We start from the raw sequence: 23,509 nt of genomic DNA on the forward strand, positions 1-23,509 counted from the left end.
TCAGGAGAAAAAGTCTCTAAACTGAGTGCCAGAAAATGTCTCTGACTGGAGATGCAAGTTGTGCCATTTTTTTTGTACAGTTTTAGTGTTTCACTTTCAGGATTGTTACATGGTTTGTTTACACTGCTTAATTTTCCTTTTTTTTCTTCCTCTACCAGTAAAAATAAGTACTTACTGGTCTAAGTTGAAGGTGGTGGAGAGCTTAATAGATTTACTGTGCATCTTTTGCCTGATGCCCAGACACACCATCACTTAGTCTGAATGTTTCCTTCACTGAGTTGTTTTCAGGAAAGGTACAAAACACAGATTTTCAAAAATCTACTTGTAACTGGTAGAAACACTTGAGAAATACATGAACTGAACTGGATTTGAAGTAAAATTTCTCATTTTTGTGATGATGTAGTTCTGCATGTCTGGGGAGTGGCTACGTGGGACTTCGTATTTTAATGAATCGGATCAACACAAGTTTGCTGCAAAACAAATGCAAAACCATAGCAGCTCTGTTTTATTCAGGAGTTCAAATCAGGGAGCTGAGCAGTTGGAAAAAGAGGCAGCTGCAACTGGGTTTAGCTGGTCTCAGCTTTAATCCAGAGAGGACATTCAGCTCAGGCCACTGCAGCATTTAATTTCTCCATTTTCACCAGCCAGTGTTCAATGATATGGGAACAATCCTGTGCAGTGCCATTGCTTCTGTTCTGTATGAAAGTATGACTACTAGTGTTATCAGTCTGCCATTTCCCCAGTGTGAGATAACCAGTCTCTTTCTTTTGTGGAAGAACTAAATTGAGGAGATCCTTAGGTGGGTAATGTAACAGACTGTGGCACTGCATCCTGTAGATATAGGGGGGTGGGGGGCTCCCTTGCATGCTGATAAAACAGAATGACATATATAAAGTATTCAGAAAATGCAAAGATAAGCAATAGCAAATGCAACTTAAAAGAGAAAACACATTCAAACTCTTGAGTACTTGGGACATTCCACAACTCTTGTTAGGAAGGAATGTACATAGATTATAAAAAACCTGTAGGATCTGGTCTAGATAGCACACACTTCTCTGGAGAGTTTTATTTCTTCTACCAGATGATTGTGTAACCCCTGGTGTCCACACTCAGGTGCCCCAGTGGAATCTGTGTTGCCAGGAGTACAGTGCTGGTCTGTGCTTTCTTCTTTGAGCACCTTTACACAAGGTGTGTGCAGGGGGACAGGGAATGACAGCTTTGGTTCTGTGCATGTGAAGGGACAGTTCCACTGTCCTGTGCCACCTTGCCTGCTTTTATCATGTCCCTCTCTGGATCAGAGCTTCTTGGCACAGCAGGAAGCCCAACCTTGGACAGGGCCTCTGGCTGTTGCGTGGCAAGTAATCCTTCCAAATGGGATTTGCATTCTTGCAGCAATCCCCCCGTTCTGGGGATGGAGTCTGAATACATGGAGGCAAATTGTGCTTACACAGACATAGCTCAAGCCCAGCCATTCAGAACACCAGTCAATGACAGAGTTGCACACAAATTGAGTAGCTGAAAAGAACTTGTACTAGTGGCTAAGAAAAATGCACAGGGTCAGAGTATTCTGCAGTGTCTTAGTTAACTGGATTTATTGGTGCTGCTTCACAGCAGAAATGTTGTTAGAGCCCCAGAGTTGCTTTGCTACTTTTCAATTTCCAAAGGCTGTTGTCCCTGCAGTGTTGCTGTGTGGAAATGTGAGCTTGCTACTCAGCTACCTCTGTGAACAGTCCTGGTTTTTCCTGAATCTCCATTCCTCTTTTAGTGTTGTCCACTCCCTGCTTTAAAGCACCTGAGATGATATGCTATAGTGACTCTCATATTGGTGTAGTATATATAGTATAGTTTATATAGTATGTGTTGTCTAGTGATTCTTAATGTTACCCTGCTGCTGCTGGATAGAATAAATAACTGAAGTCAATTGTGGCTCAAATCAAAGCCAGACTTTGAATTCCCAAACTTTTAAATTGTGGTTTATTTGTGGGCATTATTCTTGATAGCCTTTTGGCCCTGTTTATCTGATTTTAATTGAGAAATGGTTGAAACACCAAGCAAAGCTTAGGAACTGAAGGAACAAATAACCTTCTTGTTTAGACCCGACACAGATATTCCAATATTACAAGAAGCTATGTGATTTTCAGTTAATATTCATTTCATGAAAATGAAAGCCTGAAAACCTCTGAAAAGTCCGAGACTACAAAAAGTAAACATTTTTCTTCGACTCATCCAAATATTTTGTAGCCCTAGTTATACTGTGTGTTTTTCATTTGTTTGTTTCCTCTACAGAACATAAGAATGTGTTTTTTCTCTATATTGAAGCACTTGTAATTTTTAATTGAAACATTTATTTTTAAACTAAAGATAGCTGAATCAAAATGAGTTCATTTTGCTATGAGTTTGCAGTTCAGTGAAAGACTCCCTTATATTCAAATTAAAAAAAAAAAAGAAAAAGAATTTGTTAATGACTTAGTCCTGCCTTTCTCCTTTCTGGTGCACTGAGTTTTATGTTCCTATTACTCACTTTTCTAGTGCTGCTAAGGGACCCCAGGCCTTGATGAGGGCTCAGTTGTTCTGCATACCCTGTTGGGTCCCACATAAATTGCAAATGCATCTTTCTGCAAAGAATATATGATCAAAGAGGCAAGAAAGATTAGATCAGTATGACCCAGGAGCATAGGGACAGTGAGACATTTTTCACCAGCAGGGTAAGCAGTGCCTTCAGGAACCTGGGGGCAGCCATTTACATTACAGCTTTGTAGCCTTGAGGTGATCATGTTTTAAGGTGGTGGAGAATCAAAGCATTTCATCCATGCGAGTGGGGAGGGATCCAAGAATTCACATCGTGTCACTACAGTCCTCCCTCTATGCTGCTTTGATTTGAATGAGAGCAGTTTGATTTAAATCAGCTGGGAAATGGGAGCAGGTTCTTGGCAGTGGGGGGAAGCCTTTTCCTTTTGGGAGTGAGTGTGACACATAGCTTGCCTGTCCTGCTGTGTAATTTGTCCTGACATTTGCTGGCACAGTAAGTTCTCACTAACTGCAGTGACACTTGCCCCGTGTGACATAATTCGGAACACTTTCTCATAATACTTCCACTTGAACTGAAAGCAGCCAAACTGTCTTTTCTAATTTCAGCCCTCTTGATCCCTTGTCCCCAGTGAGAAGTTCTGCCTTGCAGGGTTTCCCAGTGGTGCCTAAAGTAAAAAGATGAGATAGCAGCAAGCAACCCCAGGTTTTTCCCTTGTTGCTACTCAAGAGCATGCTAGAAGTCACTGATCCTTTATGAGCTAAATCCTGGAGGAGTTAGCTTCACAAGTCAGCACTCCTGAAGCAGACATTAAGATACAAAAGTAACAACAGTTGTCTAATCATCAGATCTGTTTGTTCTTGCCTCTCTTGCTACCAACACTGGTCACTTGTCACAGAATCTTATATTCAAAACCCGTCAAAAGGAAAAAGGTATGAACAAAGATCATAGTCTAAACATGGAAAAAGCATTTTTTGGTTTTGATGGGGAATTGTTTCAACTTTGTTTTCAATTTTTTTCTAAAAGGAAAATATTCAATATTCTGTAGTGAAGAATACCTAAACACATGTTGCTACTTATTCATCTATTCAAGTAGCATGTGAGATGTAGCAGTTATTTCTTGATGGTTAGGTGGAAAATAAAATTGTTTTGATAGCATTTTGTTCGTGTGGATGACACTGAATGTACATAATTCACTCCACCTGGTGATCTGGCCATGACAAGTTTGGTTACTATTTCTGACAGTAAATGATGGTGTATCTTTCAGATTGGTAAGAGACAATGGGGATGAAAAGTCTTTAGGGTGCAGTTAAATGCTGTCAAGTGAGGTGGGGAATTCACCAGTAAGTGGAGAAAATTTGGGATTATGGTCTCTTGCTCAGTATATGGTATGGAAAATAAACTGGTATACTGAGTAAAATCAGACTGTGAAATCTGATAAAAAGTTAAACTTACTATGAGACTAGTTTAAGAGGGTCCATCAGTACTGGCAGAAAGAAAGAAGCAGGAGCCTGGCTGTGCAGAATGTCATAGTGCTTCTTCTGGTTATTCACCAAGAGTAGAAATGAAAGCTGGGAGACTTTTAGGTATTTAATTATTCAGCCTCAGGTTCCTCACTATCCATAATGAGCCATAGTTTTGTGTATCAGCTCTGTGGGGTGGGGAAATGCCCTTATCCCACCCCCCCATACAGATGGCCACTGAGATTAGCCCAGGATCATGCAAAGCAGAGAACCAAATTCCACTTCTCAAACTAAGCACCAGACCTGGCTGTACTCTTAGACCCGTGGGCTGATCTTTCTGCAGAATGAGTGGGCCATACCATACCTGTCCTCAGAATAAGGATTAGTCTGATAAGTTTCAGCTGTGCATTTCTAGGTCAGATTTCAAGTGAGTAAAAAGGTCACACTTCAACTCTTTGCTCTTCAGGAAGAGAACTGAAAATAGTAAATGGAGTACAGAGAGCTACAGAAATTTAAGAAAGACTCAGTTTTCAAGAAGCAGGCCACTCTGAACTTTTAAACTCTAATCTTTGCAAAGGTGAAATTGCAGCTAGGATACCATTGCTTCGTGGTAAAGAGGTCCTTATAAATGAAGACCCTCATACAAGAAATTAAGTCAGTATAGAAAATCTATACAGGGTGACTTGTGTATTTGTTTTTTTGTATCTGTGCTATTAATTGTACGTTAGATTACTAGAAGTGAATTTTTAAAGCTCTATTTGTGATGTAGCCTTTTCTTTTTTGTTTCTGTTTTCCTCTTGTGTTTTTTTCCTCCTTACATGCATGTGGGGATTGCTTAAATTTAGATATTAAACTGCTTAAAAAGCCTTTGCAAAAGCAAATGCAAAGTAACATTATTTTTAAAAACCTGTCTTTTGGCATTTAACGTGCCAACAGCAGTGCTAAGGAGTTAAGGGAATGCCTGCAAGTAAAAAGGCAGAACCACATCAAGGAAAGTTTCACAAGTGAAAGCCAGCATCCTCTTCTGCAAGTAGTTGGGGATGTTTATGGCTGTGAAAAGCTTGCTGACTGCCGAGTTGTCAGAATCAAAGTGCTTAAAAAGTCAGGAAAGATTTTGACTTCTAAACATTCAGTAAAAGCTCATTTTCATGCATTTCAGTATGGAATTCAAAGTTAAACTGTTGGCTTCTTTCTAAATGTGTGCAGGCATGGGAAACTGGTATATATGATACACTATGTCAGAAGAAGGCACCGCGGTGGTTTTTTGCTGGCAAGTGAGATAGAAGATGATCTGAAGGATCTGATTGGGGTTTTTTTGCATGGCTTTAGTTATTTTCCTAATTACCCACCTTAAATCTTTCCTTTATTTGAATGGAGTAATAGCTTGACTTTGGGAATGAAATGGGGGTGGGGTGGAAATATATGAGAAGTTGCTGAAGCTCTGGATTGTTAAAAATGCAGACTGCTGGTATAATACAACTTTGGTCTTGTTTGAACAACATGATCAGCAGGCAGCATTGTCTAGGCAACCTAGTGAACTACCAAATAAGTATTAATTCCCTAAATCCTCTATTGTGGTTGTCTTTTGTATACATCAGTGTCATAACTCATGTTCTCTTTTATAGCTATTCAAAGAAAAGGTTGGTTGGTGCTTTTTATAAAGTTATGTTCTTTGTTCTAATCCTTTTTTTGGAATACTCTGAACAATTGTACATCTTGCTCATTTAGCTGCATCCACTGCTGACTTTCCTTGCTCAGTTTAGTCAAATTTTGGAGGTAGGATATATTGTTTATAAATGTCAGGTAGTTCAGCTGCTATGCCTTTTATGCTGAACCTTTTTTAATTTTCCACACCATTGTCCAGAACAGACTTTCAAAGCTAATGATGACTTCAGAGAGTCACCTTGTTCTGTTCTTTCTGATTTGGTTTTATAAGCTGTTCATACCTTATTTTATGGTAAAGGCAACTCCAAAAACAGTGCATGTAAAGTCTTATTCTCAGAGCTTTTCTTTAAATTGAAAGATGTTTTCCCTATCACAATAGAGATACTAATTTGCAATTGTTTCTTTCTCTTTTGAAATGTCATCTTCATGCCCTTGAGTATAATCTCTCAACATGATGTCTTAGGCAGACAATGTTTATTTTGTTTCCTGATGACACAGCCTAATAGCTTTCAGAATGGAAGCTGTCAGGTACCAATTGGCAGGAACCACCACCACACTTGTATTTTGTACTTTCTTTGGCAATTTAATAATACTGTACTCTTCAGTTTTCTGCTTCTCAGTAGTAGTTTGAGTCTTTCTTTATCTTTCATTTATGTCTTGCCTTGATTTTCACATTTTGGAAGATGTGACATCTTTCTTCCTTCCCCTTAGGCTGTTGAAATTCTTCTTTCATCTTCCTGCACCTTTCCAGGTTAATTTTAGTTGTCTGCTTATGGGTGATCAATCTGTTTTTATCCAGCTTTACACTAAGTGGAATCTTCTTTGAGTTTCCCTCCTGGGACTGTCTCATCCCTTGAACTTTTGCTCTGTACAAAAGTAGAAATATTCTGCTTCTCAATCACAAAAATATCAGACTAATTTTCATGCTAGTAAGTAGCTTTTTTGTGTCTTACCTAAATGCATATCAAATAGATTTATATGGTATCTCTTAATCAAATGCTAGCATTGCTATAGTCCTGTGATAAACTTGCTATGCATGGCTGACATCATATCTCTTGCAGCTTCAAATGTGTAGGTATATGAACCCTGTGCTTTGTGCTCTTCAGACACTTGTATAAAACTTCCCAGTGACTTTTGGCTGGGTATCTGCTGAGTTTCCAGTCTTGTTCCATCCAGAACCTTTTCTAATTTAATGTTGCAGATTCAAGTTGCAGAATACCTGACTTCCAGGCTTGAAAGAGTGAAGGAAACCGGGGACTTGTTAAAAAAATTTAGGCAAGAAGTGGAGGTGGTAATTTTCAACAACAAAGCCAGAAACAGGTTGAGAAAACTTAATGCCTGATTTCTCTGGGATGTAACTGGTACCATGTATTTTAAAGTAAGCTCAGAAATAAAAGACCAAAATTCATAGGCAGGTCAGAGCAAAGCAGTTCTAGTGAAATAGCAGTCCTTTCTCTCTTCACATAAGCAGCTGCTGGTGCACAACTGCTATGATTTTCTCCTGAACAGGTAGAAAAGGCACAGAAAAGTAATGTATTGTAACCTGTAAGGGAAATATTCCTTAAAAAATTCCCTAGAGTGTTGGCGTTCAAGTATCAAGACTGTCTAGACTGATCAGTAGCTCTGTTCAGGCATGGAAGAAGCCATTCTGCAGATCTTTCCCTGCAAAACTGCACAAAATTTCTAACTACCTCAGATATCCGAGGCACCATCTCATCTGGGGTGTGCATCTTGTTTCAGTGGAGCAAAAAGGAAATAATTGGCTACTTTCCCAAATGCATGTTTAGTTTTTAAGAACTATAGGGTACAGAGTACCAGCAGGGCTCCCTAAGAATTAGGTTTGGATAGATGGCTGCCAGCAGTGACTCCTTAAAAGGAAAGGTGATTTTAGATATCAGCAACTAATAGTACCAAACAGTCTAGCCCTCAGTCTGGCAGCAGGGGTGTTGGAGTTTGGTGCTGAGGCGGGAGCTTGGGAGAGAGTCGGGGAAGGCGTTGTGGGGGTGGGAAGATAATTTTCACACTCTGCACGAGTAACATAAGCTCTGTGTTTAATCTAATATCCTGAAATCTGACATGGGTAGCTATCCTCAGGGGATATTCACAGACTAATTGTAAGTTCTTATTTGATGAGAGGAGAACTTCGCTGAAACATTGTGGGAAGTGTAGCTGTGAAAATTTTTCCACACGTTTATTTTCAGTGCTTCTTTTCTCTAGTTTAACCCTATGTCCTACTGAATTGCCTTCATTTTCCCTGATATAGAATACCTTAGTGGGTTATGACAAATACTCAGACCTGTTGCAACAATGAGGTCACTCACTATTTTTCTTCAAACTTGCAGTAATACTGTTCAGTGGCTGTGGCACACAACCTTGCAGTGATGGAAGGACTTGGCCTCAGGCCTTCTCAGTGTTTTGTGTGCAGTAATTAAACTTTACAGTACCCTTCTGAGGCAGCATCTCTCACCTGTGTTAGGCAGTGCTCTGTGAGTAATTATATTGTAATTTTTGTAACTGTTTATGAGTGAAAGTGTGGTGTTGGGTAAAATAATGGAAGCAGACCCCATCACATACTGTATATCCTCCTCTCAAGGTTAACACTATGATAACAGGAATGACAAAAATAGAAACTATGAGTCTTAACTCCTGGGAGACTGATTTCATCATTAGGCAGCATCTCTTCCCTTAGGACCTTCTGTGTATTTGCTTTAACCCACCTTCTTGCTACCTTTGTTGCAAAGAAGTAGTCAGACTCTAAATAAAATTTTAAATGAAATTAGTTGCAATAATATTTCTCTTCTTGAGGGGGGTTGCATCGTCTTTCTTTTTAAGTTAGAAATACTAGGAATTACACTGAACTACTTGCTGTGTAGTCAATACTGTGTGAAAACTGGCAACATTCAAGCACCTTTTTGGAATAGAATGCCCTTGCTGATGTTGCAAGATAATTTAGTTCTGTTAGTTTTGTTAGTTGAAAATCAACCAAAACACTACACCATTTTTTGTTTCCCTCATCCCTGTGTCACAACCCTCATTTATTTTTTAGTGTAGATGTTAAAAGCTAATATTCTCCTTCTTTAGGGAGCCTACACAACTTCACTGTGTTTGAATTATCATGTGAGGTGTGATCAGGTTTTTTTATACCGTATAACAGTTTTTGCATTCTAAATGCAACAAAACTTGCAAAAGGTGATCACCAAGGGACTGTTAAAGCTGATTTCTTATCACTGGAGCTTACAAGCTGTAGCTGACAGCTGGGTATACATGTAACTAGGTAAAGGTCAGAAGTAATCCATTCTGGCACTGCAGACCCATTCTAAATACAGTAACTAGCTGCAGAGGTGGGTTCTGTTCAGATCTCCCTCCTGGCACACAGTGTGATGAGAAAAGGAGCTAAGGAAAGATTACTTTTCTGTTTTGAGAGGATCCTTTTACTAAGGATCAGGCTGCCCACTGCTTTGCTTTAACATCACCATCATCCAAAATAATGTACTGACTACTCCAGAATAACACACTGACCACAAATCCTGGTCAGGAGCAGTAGAAGTAGCTGATGCCATGGTGCTGGATCTATTTAAGTTGTTACTTGGTTTTAGTTTTGCTTAATTTGGAGAGATTTTTAAATTTTGGTTTGGTTTGTTTTTTTAATTTGCTATTGGAGATACCACCTCAAGGGAATCCATAGGGGCATTTTCTACTGTGAGTATAATCAAGTCCCTACTTAGTATGAGGCAATCTTTAGTAATTTATGCCTGTATCTTGGCTGCAGACTGCAGACTACATCATACATATTTTTGGAAAAGCACGGGAGATCTCTTACTGAAATTAAAAGTAAACTTTCTATTGACTTAATGGTTGAAATTGCTTTTGGTGGTTTTGTGCAGTTGTTTTGAAAGATTTCGACAGGACTGATCACAGGATAATGATGAAGATTTAATAGCAAGGAAATAGGGTTAATTAGAAACTGTGGGGTCCTACAATAACCCTAGAGATCACTGAGGTAGGCATGACTTTTGTTGAACATGATACTGGTTTCCTGTCTCCAAAACAGTTACACCCCAAAGTGTGGATAAAGTTATTGCAAAATGTGCTACTCTAGGAGGTGTCATTCATCAAGATAAAGAAGCTTATTTTTTGTTTGTTTCTGTTTTAGAACTTTTTGAATAAACATGAATCAGTTCCTCTCTCTCTCATTGACTCATGAGTCAACATGAGAGATTTTGATCCTATGCTATTAATGATCATAGTTTTAACTGCAATGTTTTTATACAGTGCTATTAGTTGTATTTCTCCTCTCAGAGATATCATTTTTGTTACTTTATGTACTACAACATTATTTAGCACATTGGAAAATTATATTTTGCTCAAACTCAGAATTTCTTCTGTCATTTTGCAGTAAAACAGTGTTATGTTACCATATTTTTTAATCTTCTGAAGAACATCATCACTTGATTTTAGCATAATTTCTGTTTATTTAAAAGGCTGGCACTTTATAGTTTATTTCAGATCAGAAAAAATTAATGAACACTCCAGGAACATCAGGGATGGATGATTATTAATCTCCACAGCTTTTTCTCCTTACTCCTTTTCCTTCAAAGGAAGGAAAAATTCAACTATTAATATTTTTATTCTCCTCTATTCAGTGAAGGTATAATCCAAAATTTATTAAAGGTAACTGAGAGTGTCATAGAAATCTAATAAGATTACAAATTACCTTAAAAACTAGGCAACTATCTGTATTTATTCTTGATTCTGGACCATGTACTTTTAAGTCTATGTACTTAAGCCATTGTCCTCTGAGATATTCTCTCCCAGTTATTGCAGAAGGTCATTGTTTGGTATGAACAGGAGTATAGACTCAGGTTTCAAAATTATTTATTCTGATCTGTGAAATAAAATACCAGTAGTTTATTGTATTTTTTAAAATTAATAATTTCAGCGTATTTTTACTGTCTTACAATTCACATAATTCAACAGCAGATGATGAGAAAGATCACAGATAACTTGATTCATTGCCCTGCCAAAGCAGGATTGTTCCTGGTGTCATGTTTTCCATTGCATTGCCCAGTACACTTTTTGGTAACTTGAAGGACAGATTGCCCATAATTTCCTCCTCCTGACTAGGTTTAAAAGTTTTAAAATGAGTTTTGTTAAGAGGTTCATTCTTTTTTCTAGTTCATTTGTTAAGAGGTTGGAGTCAGAAGTTCACCAGTGTAGAATGATGTTTGCTGAGATGAATCCATGTTTTTATGTAATAATGGAGCAGTTTATAAACCTTAATGACTGAATGGTGAAATTGGAGGAGCGAGCGTGTGACCTCTTGACTTCCAGGGATTTGAAAAGTAGAGGTGTTGCTTCTTGAAGGTCTTCTCATGTGGTTTATTAAGTGATTGGTTTATGGACTTTGCAGTAAACATAGGGCTTTGTATTCCAGTCTCCTGGGAGAATTCAGTGGGAACTGAATTAGTCCTCAACTAAACCTTTGGTTGTGTTTGAAACATTGCATTACTTTTTGCCAAATTACACTCCGTCTCTTCCAGAAATAATTTGCAGTGTTGAAGTGCTTCAAGTGAGCCCTTTATTCAAGGGGAAAGTTTTTGCACTCTCTTCTTTTATTTAATAGAGGAAAACATTGAAGAAGTTACAAAACTTGAACCTCTGTGGCTTGTATTGTCACTTAGACCAGCTACCATAAGTGGTGACTCAAGGTTGTACAGTCCAGCACTTCTCTTGCTTGATTAGCAGATCCATCCATTGAATTTTGTTCTTCCTGACACTAAGGACGTGAGGCTGCTTGCCCAGCCTTCTCAATTCTGGCCAGCTAATTATCTCAGTAGGATATATTGCAAGCAAATCAAAAAAGGCAAATGGTTTATGCTTGGTGTTGAAAAGAGATGTTAGATATTCATTCCCATTTGTTCTCATTGTTAAGGAATTGTGCTGACAAAAGCACTTTGCTCATGAAATAAGAGGAATGGAAGGAGAGGGCAAGGCAACATTAATAAGACAGAGGGATGTGCATGTGGCTTGGCAAATTGAGCAAGTGGAGGAGGTGGGGTCAGGGTTCCTGACTTCACAGCTGATAGACTAATTTTCTGAGTTTAACTGATTTACTCTGTGACACAGAGTACCTTGGCTCTTCAGTGCACCCATCCATAAGTAGGTTATGTTACCTGATTTAATAAAGGGTTCTGCAGATTATTTTGTAAAATGCTTTAGGAAAGTTGAATGAGAAGATTTATAGCTAGATAGGTACAGCTGTAGAAATAAATATAGATATGCATCTTAGCCTACTGCAGTTACAAAGCACAGAATTACTGCCATCAGTGGAAAGGACTGAAAGAAATCCCCTGGAAGCTGTTAAGTAATTCCTTGAATCTTTTCATACATGCATTAGATGTTGCTCCTGTTTAGCAACAGGTGTAGGGTGATATGCCACTTAGTGCATGGATGGAGGCAGAAGTGTGGGGAGAGAGAATAATTTGTTGAGGTTTTGTAATTCCTTTGTAACATAATTTTCATAAAACATTAAACTTTCATTTTGGTTCATTAGAATAAAAATTCATTCTTTCTCTCCTCTAGAGCCCTAGCTATTTACTTGGTGTTCTGTCACTGGCATTTTAAATGAGAGAATTTAAATATCCAAGTATTACCAATATCCAAGAATCCTGAGGAGAAATAAAAAAGCTTTTTCAAGCATGCTTTTCTTGAAGACAAGGTACTGGGTAGATTATTCTCTGGTCAGCTTCAGAATGGCAATTTGAGATGATTATAGCAACTCTTCTCTGATGACTTGCTTCTCCTATGGCTCATCAGTTCCATTTGCAAATCACTCAATTTTTAAACCATTTAACAATACTGTCTTAAAGACTATTTAAAGCTGTAGTGATCTGCCAAAAATAACACCAACCTGTTGTTCTATAGCAGTATAGAATTCATTCCCCTTGCTTTGTATCTTCCATGTATTTTTCCTTCAGATTCCTCTTCCTCTTTCTTCAGTTTCAGCTGGCTGTGGCAGTGGTGTTTAGATGGAGTAGAAAGGAAGAAGGGAGAGCTCCTTGAAAGCATTTTTGCTACACCACTGAGAGAGAAGCCTATTGGTGTGTATCAGCAGGGATGCAGGCAAGAGGTAGCAGATGGCATGAAAGGAAGGTAGGAAGCCATGAAGGGAACAGTATTTCTCAGAGAAAAGTGCAGTGTGCAGGGAAGGGAGATAGTTGGGGACCTGAGGCAAAGGTGGTCAGAGCTTGAAAGTGGAAAAATACCATTTTTCCCAGACAGAACCTCCTCTGGGATAAGTTGCCCTGCTGACTACTAGAGGAAAAAGCTTTGATCTCTTCACACTGAGCTGAAAGACCCTGTTTTTTTAAATCAAAAGACAAACAAACCTCTCAGGTACTTTGATTCCTGTTTCTTCTTTAAAGTGTCCTGTGCCATTAGCACATATGTACAAGTTGAAAGAGGGGAAATTTAGGTTCAATATTAGGAAGAAATTCTTTACTTTATGAGTTGATGAGATTCTGGAACTGGTTGTCTAGGGAAGTTGTTTTTTAAGGCTTGCTTGGATACAGCCATGAGCAACCTGGGAGGTGTCCCTGTCCATTTTGGGACTAGATATCTTTAAGGTCCCTTCCAATCCCTTAGCATTCTGTGATTCTACAATTAAGCCATGCAGTAAGAGAAGAAGCTACAGGGCTGCAGCTGGGAGGTGTTTATTTTGCCTAACCAATATGGCTGCATCAACATTAATAAACGTGGCCAGCATGCCCAGGGTCACCCAGGCCCTGGGCATAGCTACATGCAGCTCAGGTATATATAATTAAACATTTTTTTAGTTTTTAGATGATAGCCACATGTAAGCTACATGCTTAGTGTAGTAACTGTAGATTGCTAACTCTCAAACTGTGTCTGGGAATTGGACAGTGACCCTTTGAGTGATCTAATAGCATTGGTGATTGATTTCCAGCAGCCAGGGTGCAATAGGTTGGCTTTCTCTGAAGAGTATAGAAGAGGGTAGAAATTATAATGATAATTATAATATGACATTATAATGATAATGGAAGGTCAGAGATAGGCAGTGAGGATGCAAAGTGAGCCACGTTGATCTTGACATTCTTGACAAAAAATGCTTTGGGTTGATTTTACTCCACTTTCAGGCACTAAGAGAATATTTTGAACAAATTTTACTTTTGGATGTCTGAAGTTTGTTTGAGCCTGAGTAGCTCAGTTGGAAAAGTGAGCAGGGACAGATTGCAAGACTTCTTCCACAGAGCTGCCTGTTTTTTTCAGAAGTCTCTGCACAAGAACAAGATTATTGGGACTTAATTCCATGAGGACCAGCTATGAAACTAGCCTAAAAAGAGGCACATTTCTGTTGTCTGCACAAGGAATTGCACTTGCCAATGCCATTATATAAATGTCATCCTAATGCCCATTTGCAGCAATGCTGTAAGCAAACTTATACATTGGTTTATTTCTCACTAATTAAAGTCTTATTTAAGAATGAGTAACTTATACACCAGAATGATTTATTTATTTATAAATCACACAGGCAGGAGTTTCATACTGAGGTCTGCTGCCTCTGCAGTGCAACTTATTATCCCAAAACTGATCTGGGGTTGCTTCTCTGTGTTCAAGCATCTGTGACGTTAATGTTACTGCATTTTATAATTGGTACTTGATAGTTCAAGTGGATAATCAGCTAAGACATAAATGGAGCTTACCAGGAAACAATTGAGAATTTAGGATAATAAGACTGATTAGACACTGTGTTATGCCAGTCTCATGCCAGGATAATTCTACTGAGTTGAAGTTGTCCAAATAATGCTGTAAGATGCACAGTGGTCAGGCAGGCCCCTTTCACATATGCTTATTAACTGCCTGTCTTTGAGCAGACACTGTCTAAAAGGTAGTAAGCTCTTTCTAGTGAGAAAGTTTATATGTTCCTCAAATCTAGAATCATAGACATTACTTTCCTGGGATCTTTGCTACTTCCTTCACAGAGGAGTTTGAAAAACAGTTAATAACATCTCAAATCAGTCATAATTTCAAACACTTTTCTCCTGTTATCTAGGCTCTTTGTTTTAGATTAAAACATACAGGGAGAAGTATCTTGTCCAGCATTACATAATCCTGGTGGCTTCCAGCTTTATTGGGAATGCTTGTGTGCTGCTAAAGCAGGTGTTAATGCTCTGTGAAGGAGGGAACTGACTGCATTTTTCTGGTGGACAAGCACAAAACTGGCAGCACACAATTTGTACAGGCTCTTAAATTGGGGCCCAAGCAGTGGATGGAGCCACGTGGTCTACTTGAGCTTTTAAATAAAGATGACCAATGGAAGCTTTTTATTACCTTTGGTACAAGGCTTCATGAGAACTACTTTATTCTGTGTCACAAAAGATATCAGCCTTATTGTCTGGGTATCAAAGGGAGGTGGCATAGAGCCTGGTGTGGAAGATGTTTTTGCTGGATATAGTAGTACAGGAAGGAGACCACTCACTCTTTTGTCCCAAGGGCTCATTCTGGCCCTGATTCCCATGGTCTGGGGATGAAGAGCAAATGGAGACAGTTCAGTGATGATAATTACAAGTTGTTTTTTTTTTCTAGAGTGTGCTTCCCTGATACCTGGAAGTAGTTCTACTAAGAATATTGACCTGCCAGTATCTTGTGCTGCTCTGGGACTCACATAATCCGAATCATTTGGATCTGTTTCTCAGATTGCTCTGTACTTATTAGGCTCATGAAATCCATGCACTCTGATGAGCAGTTAATTCTCTCTCCAAAAGTGCTGGCTAAGCCCCAAGTGCCTGTTTGGCATGCCCTTGACAACTTCAATGTCACAGGAGCAGCAGCTGGAGTTGTGTGTTCAGTGTGTGATGGTTGGTTGGGGTGTGTTGGACATATGCTGTGTGTTTGGGGCTATTTAAAGAATTAATTTACATGAGCCATGCAACTGTACTGATGCTAGTGGTCTTCAGTCTGTGCTCATTACTCTGTCATGCTGAAGAACAGCAAACTATTCATCTTGTTCCCAGTTTATTTTTCCTCCCAAAAATTCACCTGTGAAAATAACATAACAGTTCCATGACTGGTTGGAAGGGAAGGAATTAATTAATTTCCCTAGCTTTCCTGTTTTAGGCTCAGTCTGGCTGAAGCCAGCTGCCCAGTCTGTCTGGCTCATAGATCTGAGTGAGCCACAGTACTGGGGAATGACACTGGAATTGGGAGGGAGGAGAGATTTCTGAGTATTAAGGTAGAGGGGAAAGAACATTACTGTTTAGGAAACGGGCTACCAGTGAAATGGTTGCTTTTTTAAGCAATTTGGTAGAATGACTACTTTTTGAGCTAATAATCCCAAATTTCTTCTTTAGTTACTGACTATATATTGGGTTACAGGTGTTTAAAGCAGACTTTGTTTTTCATAAAGGCAGTTTTTTATTTCCTGTACAATAAGGGTCATTTTAATGTGTCTTTCAAGCATAGGAAGCTTTACTTTTTTTGCTTTCTTTGAAGTTAATAGATTTACTTTGTTGTTCTTAGGCTGGGGATTTTTTAATTATTACTTTGTTTGTAGAAGTATGGCAAAAGTACTGAAAACCATTGTCCAAAAGGAACTGGCCTCTGTTTGAATTTTTGCTTTGATGCCAAAGCAAAAGGAAGTGAAAATTCTGGTCTCTTTGTCTCTGAGAAGAGATCTGAATTGTTTTCAGTAGAATCTGGTAAAATTTGCATTATCCTTAACCACTGGAAAAAGTCACTTTACATAATTGTCTATCTTCTTAATAGCAGTACAGTACCATTTACATCAAGGTTAACAATTCTGAAATGTGCTAATAAATATCAAAATTGTGCCAGTGGATCAGCATGACTCTGGGTCAGGAAGACTGAGATTCTGATTTTTGTTCATTTTTTTGAGGCACCAACTGACAATTCACCTGTCCTTCTATCAAACTGTTATTGCTGAGCTCTACATTAACTAATAGGTAACTTTTTCCTTTTTCCCCATATATTTCTAGAATATTTTCTTGTTTTATTTGTTTATGCATATATTTATTAATTTATCATACATCCAGCAAGATGAACCTCTATGAAGAGCTGACTGTAATTCAGCTGAGTCATCACAGCAGATTTTCCAGGGAGAATTGGAAAATCCCACTATGACAGTCACAACCCAGCTGCACATCTTAAAATGTTATGCAGCTCTGAACAAGTCAGTTGTACAATTTAAACAATGAAATGTATCTCTAATGTTTTTATTGCAACCAAACAGACACACAATGAACGTGGCCCTGCCACTGTTGACTGACATAAAACATTGGGAAATGTTGTATTTCATGGTGCAATTAAACACCCAACAGCCCTATCACAGCATGGATGTCACATTTATATTGTAACAGTGCTTTATGATGGCCATGATTTTTATTGATGACCCTTACTACCCATATAAAACATGTTTTCTTCTAGCAACTGTGTTATCAAACTGACATCACCCCTCTTCTTCCTCCTTTCCTATTCCACATCCACAGCAACTTTTCACTGCAGATGGATTCAGACATTTCGCCTGTTTAGCTGCTTTAAAAAAATCACTCATAGGTTAAAACTGAAAAATGAAATTACAACATTTCTTACAGTTCCCCTCATAAATGTGTATGTGGCAGGGAACTTATGGGAAGGAAGTGTCTTATCAAAATCTTAAACAGCAAATAAAACAAATCCATCTCTTGCTGAAGATGCTGATTTGTGGGGTTTGATAATAAACTGAATACAAATCTGTATAAATACAAAGTTAAACTTATGGTTAAATAGTCATTTCCACTATGGTCAGCAAAGACAGTGTTAAAGGAAGGAAGTTTTTTTAAGTTCAGAGAAGCCAAATCAGCTCTCTCAAGCAATCAGTAGGAATAGGGTTTTTTTTATTATTTTGGCACCTTTGACATCCTTATTCTTGCAAAGCTGGAAATACTATGGGAATAGCATCCCTCTGGGGGGAAAAAGCAAATTGTATTTTATTTGCAGCCTGTCAGGAATGAAGGGATCTGAAAGCTGGCTAAAATTGAAGCCAAAGAAAATTGCTTGGATTGGGCTGCTGCTTGAAGAAAGCTTGCTCTGACTGCTGGACTATTACTTCACATTAAAAATGCCCCCATTGTTCAAACTTTGTCTTAGCTAGTAGATTGAATTTATTTAGGGATGTCAGCTGAAGGTGCATTCTATGTTGGGATAAGAAGCAATTTGTATGTTTTGTGGAAAGGAACCTGATTTGGTTATGAAAATTACTTATAAATTCCAGGTATACTTGTGGCTGGAATTTTGGTCTGGTAACCTACTAACTTAGTTTTAGGTGAGATGTGGAACACAGCAGGTTACATAATCTTTCTAGGTCTATGAATGAGCACTTTTTCTGGGAATAAACAACTGACTAGTTTTTTTCATTTTCAAAGTAGTTGATGTTCTCCGAGGTCTCTTCTTCAGCCTTTACAAGCAGAGGGGTGAATCTTCAGTGCATCAGTTCCCCAGCAGCCAGTGAGAAACATTCTGCCTTTAAATGGTGCTGAGCCCTCCCTGTACAGCAGGGCATTGCCTGCACGTGTGTAGCAGTTCTGCTCCATTCAGTGTGTTGAACACACTGCACTTTGGAAGGTTTCATCTACAGAGCAGGTCTTGTACAGTTGTCAAATGCATTTTTGTTATGAGGTAGTCCTCTGACCAGGGATGTTTAGTGTCCCAGAAATTCCAGACCAAGAATGGAAACTTTTTTTCTTTGTAAAATTCCTCAAGCAGTAAAAAAATAGATGTGAAGAGGGAAACAGACTAATGTTAATCACAGTTATCTGCTGTAATAGGCTTGGAATTCAGAGAAAGGCTGATAATCTTGAGGCTTCTGATGTTCTTTACTGCAAAAAAAAAAAAGCAAAAAAGCTAAGTCACATTGGCTGCAGGTCCTGTCCCTTTGCTTGTCCTCCTGCATGGGGCTGTGCTGCTCATAAATAGGATTGTGCTCTACCTTGCTGAGTTCTGGCAAGCCTGGTGTGGGTTCACTTGGAAAACTGAAGATGAAAAAGCAGATGTAGAAAATAGAATTATGTGTTCTCACCTGTTTTTTCTGAGGTAAAGCAAGTTGTTTACTGACCTTTTCTTGCTCTAATGATCTCTGTGTTCTGTCTCTTATTCCAGGAAGCTTATCTCCTGGTACCTATGACTAGAAAGCATTAATTTGGACACCTGGCTGACAAAGAATTGTTTATTTACACTTAAGCAGCTGCAGTGTTGGAGTGCATCCTTTGAGGATAAGAGCACATGATGGACACTAATTGGAAGACTTTGAAAACTGAACAGTATCTGCCTTGAATTATAACCTTGTGCTGTGCTCTGCACAAGATCTGTAAGATCAAGGCAGAAAGTCTCACTGAGAACTAGGACAGAGTTTCAGAGACTGACAAAAAAAAGGCATTGACAGTCCTAGAAATGCCTCACTCAGGAGTGAGTGGTAGACATGCCTCTCAACTGCAGGGCCTGAAGGAGAGGAAAAAATTTAATGTGCTGTTGGGGAATTCTAAGCTGTGTTCGATTAGTTCTATACAAATTGTAGATCTTTGTTAATTTAAGAGAGGGCTAAGCCTCAAGACCTGAACAGTCTGATTTTTCATGTGCAGAATTCTGCAAAGACTGCCTTGTAGATTGTTTTTTTTAGATATCTATGAGCTTTAGAAGCCACTGTAGAATGGGCACAATGAAAAGTATATAACCCAAAAGTACAGACAGATAATAGTGGAAACTATTATCTCTCCAGGAAGTGTATAAAGGGAACTCTGTTCAGGCAAGCAGCTGAGTGAAAAACTTTGACAAATGGTAACTTTTTCTCTTTGGAGCTTTTCTGGTTTTGGAAGGCTGTGGGTAGGGCATCAGCTGGGGTAGAAGCCAAGCATCAGTTTTAGTGGGATGTTTGTGGTGGCAATGACTGCCACATGAGAGGAGACAGAAGGGAGGCAGCAGCCCAGTGGAGAATTACCTTGTCAATCACCTAAGATACCAGCATCTGAGAAAGGGGAGCTTGAAGAAATGCCATTGTATCTCTCAGAGTGCATTGTTGTTGTAAGGAGTAAGTTCAGTGATGTTTGCCATTTTCCTTTGCAGGAGTGCCTGGCAGCCAGGCTGCTCTCAGGAGCAGTATACTGATTTGCAGCAGAGGAAGGCTTGCTGTGTCTTGGGCACTTTGGGTAGTAGACACCAGTTCAATGACAAGATCCTGTGGTTTTTGTGTCCTCTAGAAAGGAGTCACTTCCCCTGCCCACCCTTTCTTGTGTAGATGTACAGTAGCCTGTGATGAAGCATAAATTTAGACTATTGTCTGTGCCAAAAATATGTTCAGTATTTTCATAATTCAACTAGAGTGGTTTTAGGCATGTGTTTATTTTCTTTAATTTTCTTGCCAGTCATGCTTATGCCTTAAAGAGCACATTGTTCAGGGGACTGTTTGGCCATCTTTGTGAAACCCTTTTTCAACTGTGTTGTTAGTTTATGTCTAAAGATAGAAAGCTTTTTAGTCTTGGTCCTTCACAGAGGTGCTTCAGTAAGGATAAACACTTGGTATATAAAGTGCAAGGCTAGGTGTAATGAAAGAGCTGTTCACTTGGCTTCTGTGGGAGCAGTGATTTTTACATGGATGCAGCCAGTGCTGGTTTCCCATGCAGACAGCCTTGTAGCAGGGATATTCACTTACAGGGCTGTTTTGGAGGTTTGTTATAAGCATCTCTTATCATATAGGGAAAATGGTATTTTTTAAGATAACTTCCATCTGACAGCTTTACTAACCCAGATCTCACTTTTTCAGTGATTTGAGGATTAGAGGTTCACATGTTCCTGTAAAACAAAAGCCCTTCACTGCAATGTGTGTTTCATCTCTGTATGCAATGCTGACCTAAAGCCTTGCTTGTGTTTCTCTTTGTATATCCTGGCAGCAGAGTAGCTGGTGTTGCTACTGCAGGAGTAACAAAAGCCAATTACCATCTGTCATGTCATACTTGTAATTTTCAAGATCCAACCACGGCTCTCCTGGTGCGACTGACTATGGATCATGATTGACATTAATAGCTATTTTTGAAATTCAGAAACTAGGATTTATTTCTGACAAGAGGAGCATGTTTGATTGATACTGAGCTCATTACAATAATATAGTTGATTCCAGGGGTCCTGCAGTGGCATTTATGACAGCTTTGTGTCACGTGCACATGTACAACTCTGTCCTAGTTGCATGGGGCTGCTCCAATGCTTTGAATTTAATGCCATGTTTGGGGGTTCAAAGAAGGAAGAAGGGAAAATGCACCTGCAGAGGCAGTGAACATCCCTTTTAGAGAGTGTCCTATTGCTGAGTGGAGGAAAAGAAATATAAAGTAAGTAGTTATGACAGATACAGGCAAAAAGTTTTGATTCAACTTTGAAGCCAGGCTAGAAATAAAATGTTTTTGCCAAAATGAAAAAAAAAAAAAGAAAAAATAGAAAAGAAACCAGACTTTTGTGAACTAACAAGATTTAATTTAATTGATTACAAGAAAGAGACAGCTGTGAATGAAGTCCAAAGGACAACACCTGTGGCCTGAAAAATCAATATATTAGAATAAATTATGTAAAATATTGCCTGTAGTTGAAAAGCATGTTCTGTTGAGAAAATCTTTAGAAGTAGGTATTGTATTCAGAACTTTGCAATAAATTCAGTGGGTTTTCTGCTTCTAGATACTTTTAATAGTTTGTGAACAAACTAAAAATAATTCTGGAGGGTTTTTATTTTTTTGTGGCGTAGTTCTAGACTTTTCAGTGCTCAGAACACTTAACTTTAAGGTTAAGTGATAACACAGTAGCATCTAAGTCTGCCACCAAAGCTAGCTCTATAATTTCTGTGTAGTGTTAAGGTGTTTTTGGTGATAATGAGCCTGTTTTCATTTTGTATAATAAAGTTTTTAAAGGGTTTTCTTCCAGCTCTCTGCCTCATTTTTCGTGTTGTGAGCTTGAAGGGCTGGGCTGGCATCAAATTAAATAGATCTCTCATGTCTGCTCTCTCTGTCTCCCTGAATAAACAGTAAAGGGATGAGATTAGAAAATCTGAATAAATAAATAATGGGTTAAAAATCAAGTTTTGCAAAGTCAGGGGCCATTTCTTCTTGAAGCCAAATGTCACAATTTTTAGAGAAACCTTACAAATACATAGGTTTTTGTAATAATTTGTGAAAATGGCAAGCCATGAAAGGCAGGCATTCTAATAGGACTATATAGCAACATGATACACGAGTAGAATTCATTATATCTAATTGTATCCAGTGCAACTTCTAAAATAAGGCAAGTTTCTAGTAGGCATTTCTCATTACTGCCCTCTGTCAAAAGGAGGGATAGAATGTACTTATCTTGTAGTCCCTGGAAGAACCACTAGTATTTGGCTGGCAAACAATAAAGGTTTTCTAGCAAAATGATGCTCATGGCTGCAAGAAGAGAAACTCACATTTGAACAAGTATGTTGGATTATGGTGCCTACAACCAGATAGCAGCCCTTAGGATGCACAGCCAAATGTTTGCTTGTCTATGCACAAGGCAGTTTTATTCTTGTAAGCAGTGCATGAACACTTTTGCAGGTAGTTGTTGGACATTCTTGTGGAAACCTGATCTTTAATTTGATAGGCTAATGGATTGATACTATATTTTCATTTTCATTAATGCACATTAACTTGAATTAGTAGTGCATGAATGTCACTGAAGAAAGGGTGTAACTTGTGTGCAGCCTATTAAATTTTGTCCTTATCTTTTTTCTAGGCTGTGCTTTAAAAAATTGTAAAAATTGGAGTGTTTCTTGGCATGAACTTCAAATGTCTTCTGAAGCAAACTTTTTGAGCTGACTAGCAAACTGCCCTGTCTGCTCTGTGGCATTCATACTCTGAACACAGGTTTGAAATGCAGGGAAGGTGTTTGTTTTAATACCACCAGCCAGGAGCAGTGAAAGGAGGGCAATTCTTCTTAACTTCAGCACAACTCAGTGCTTCCAGGTGTGGGGGAGAGACTATTGAAAGAAGAGTCCTCAGTTTGGAAACAACTAATGATTTGTCTTTGATTGGGTTTGATTTCAGATCCTTGACCACGTGAGACACATGATCAGGATATGATGAGAGGATCATATTTTGAATTTTAAAAAAAAGCGCACCTTAGTAGAAATAGCTGGGACAAAAGCTTTTAAGTACTTCTGTACATAAGAGAGAATATATTTTCAAGTACACAAGTGAATGTTTTACATGAAATTTGTAATGACAATTATGTCCTTTTTGATTCTAGTTCATATGAAAAAGCTGAGACGTGAGATATACAGTAAGGCAGTTAAATTTATCTTAAATTGGTTTTCTTTTATTTGAGGAAACCCCCAGAAACTAAGAGATATGAGACTTAATACTATCCTCAAGAGGTTGGAGATGTGCTAAGGAAGGTTTGTGAAATTTTTTCCACAAGGAAAACAGAGTTCTAGTACTAGCTGAAGTTTCCCTGCTCAAGGGCATGCCAGTCTGGAGGCAGCACTGGGGTCCTGGAGCTCAGTCTGCAGATGCCTGGGAACATGGAGAAAGATTGAAAATCACCAGGCTACACAATTACATATGTGTGATTATTACAAGGAGGCAATCTAACTGCAGGTAACAGCTCTCAATATGGCTTGCTTTAACAATTGGCATTGTCTATACACTGGAAAAGAAATTGCCATTCTTTTGATTTCTTCAGATGAAGTATGTTTAAGTGTTAAAGAAAACTTGTCCCATCTGGTGGGACAAAAACCCCAGACACTCTTCACAAGTGTCTGGTCTGTTTTGAGGTATTTTAGCCAACAGAC

At 38.6% G+C, this 23,509-nt stretch overlaps 1 protein-coding gene across 3 annotated transcripts in view; it reads left to right on the forward strand.

Moving 5' to 3' along the window:
* Positions 1-23,509, forward strand: part of TMEM108 (transmembrane protein 108) — a 158,141-nt gene that overhangs the window by 8,052 nt on the left and 126,580 nt on the right. The window lies entirely within an intron of this gene.

The sequence above is a fragment of the Erithacus rubecula genome, assembly GCF_903797595.1.
Source record: "Erithacus rubecula genome assembly, chromosome: 3".
Lineage (NCBI taxonomy): Eukaryota > Metazoa > Chordata > Aves > Passeriformes > Muscicapidae > Erithacus > Erithacus rubecula.